Below are 2,203 nucleotides of genomic sequence, written 5' to 3' on the forward strand. Positions count from 1 at the left end.
AAAGACCTAATAATACAGTGGAAAATTTACAATCAAAGGGAAAACTTCATATAAACCGAAAGGAGTTTGTGTGTGAGTCAGAGGCATTTAAGATCTAACCAGCCTGTAAGCCCTAAAAATGTGTCTGCAAAGAAACCAAATTGCAAGGGAGTTAATTTTGAATTCATAAGGCCAAATGCGCCTTGCCTGGTGTCTGTTTAAAGTCTATGGGTTACTGTTGCCTTGGTGAAGATTTGCCTGGGAGTGATTGATTTGGGGATTTGTTTAAATTTTATTATGATAGTAATTTGTAGACATGTGTATGTGTTTAATTAGTTGTTAAACTGATAAATGTTTAATTTAGTTTTATATAAGAAACCTCTTGAGGCTTGATGGTCTTCTTCCTGAATTCAGAGCTGCATCTCAAACATACCAATTGAAAATATAGGTTATGACAGTTGTTCAAGTTTCCCTCTGGGATTTAAATAACTCAGCCTTTACCAACTGCTGTGTCATAACAATTGGGGGCTCGTCCAGGATATATTTGTAATTGCTTGATTGGTTTGGAATTGGTGAATGTTAAGGTTACTAGTACAAGAAGCACTTTGAATTCAGGAGTTGGTGAGGTTTTTTAGAAGTGGTGAGACTGCAAGGTGGCTTTGGCAATTGCTAAGACTTGTTTTGGAGTAGAAGATATAACTCTGATTAGGTTGCAGAGAGTAACCAGGAGTAAGTTAATGGAGTTGGTGGATAAGTTACATTTGGGGTTACCTGCGGGGGCTAGGAAGTCAGATATAAAGGTATAGAACAGCATCTACACTTGGAAGTGATACCTGACACTAGTGAGTCACAGTTGGAGGTAGTGAGACTTCAGTTAGAAATGAAGACACTTGAACTTGAACAAGCAATGGAACTGAATAAACTTGAATTAGAAGCAAAGTAAAGAGAAAGAAAATAGGAAAGGGAATTAGAAATTGTGAAGATAGAGAGGGAGGAAACAGAAAAGGTGGGAAAGAAAGAATTTCAACTGAAAATGTTGGCAGTTAAAAGAGAGACTCCAGGAGGTGAGGAAGGACTTATCTCCAGAGCAGAGCCCAGTGGGTAAATGTTTAAATTTGTACAAGCTCTTCCAAAGTTTGAGGAAAAAGATATTGAAGCATTCTTTATTTAATTTGGGAAGATAGCTACAGATGAAATGGCCACAGGAGTACTGGATGTTATTTTTCCAATCTAAGTTGGTGGGTAGAGTGCATGAGGTGTATGCTTCGCTCTCTGAAGAAGTATCAGTGAATTTTGAGTGCATGTGGATTGGTCCCCGAAGCATACAGGCAGAAATTTAGGAATATAAGAAAACAGCCTGGACAAACTTATACTAAGTTTGAAAGAGTAAAACAAAGTAATTTTGACCAGTGGATACAGGCGTTAAAAATAGAGACAATATATGCAGCTCTTAGAGAAGTAATTCTTTTGGAAGAATTTCAAGACTCAATCCCTTTGATAGTGAGAACACATGTGCAGGAACAGAGGGTTGATTCTGTAAGGAAAGTAGCAGAGATAGCTGATGATTATGAGTTAGTGCATAGAGCTAAATCTTTTTTTCATCAACCTTTTAAATTGGAAAATAATAGAAAGTGGGAAGCTGAAAGGAAGGTAGGTAGTCAGGGAAGAAAAGGAGTAGGTGGAAATTCCCAGGAAGTTTTTTCTCAGACAAAAAAGGAAGGTGCTGAGGGTAGGAGTGACATTCGAAAATTTAAGTGTTTTCATTGTAATAAAGTAGGGCACAAGAAGTCAGAGTGTTGGAACGTACTGGGAAAACCTTTGGAATTATTGGGATGCAGAAAAGTTCTGGAAGTAAAAGTACTGTGGGTTCTGAGGTTCAGGCACAGGAGAAACCAATGGTTTGTGTACAAGTAAAACAGGAAGAATCAGTGATAGGTAAAGAAGTGGGAATGTGTTTACAGTTTACCCAAGAGAATTCTGAGGAGCAGGTTGTAGAAATGTTTAAAGACTTTGTGTGTGAAGGGAAAGTCTTCCCATTTGTATCGGGTGGAGCTGGTAAAGATGTTAAAATTTTAAGAGACACAGGGGCTAGTCAATCCTTAATGTTGTGGGATAGTGAGATTTGTTGTTTAGAGGGAGTATTGCAGGAGCAGGTGATAATAAGTGGAGTTCATGGAGATGCTAAACCTATCCCCTTGTGGAAGATAAATTTAAAGAGCAAATG

This window comes from Cetorhinus maximus, chromosome 15 (genome assembly GCF_964194155.1).
Source record: "Cetorhinus maximus chromosome 15, sCetMax3.hap1.1, whole genome shotgun sequence".
NCBI lineage: Eukaryota > Metazoa > Chordata > Chondrichthyes > Lamniformes > Cetorhinidae > Cetorhinus > Cetorhinus maximus.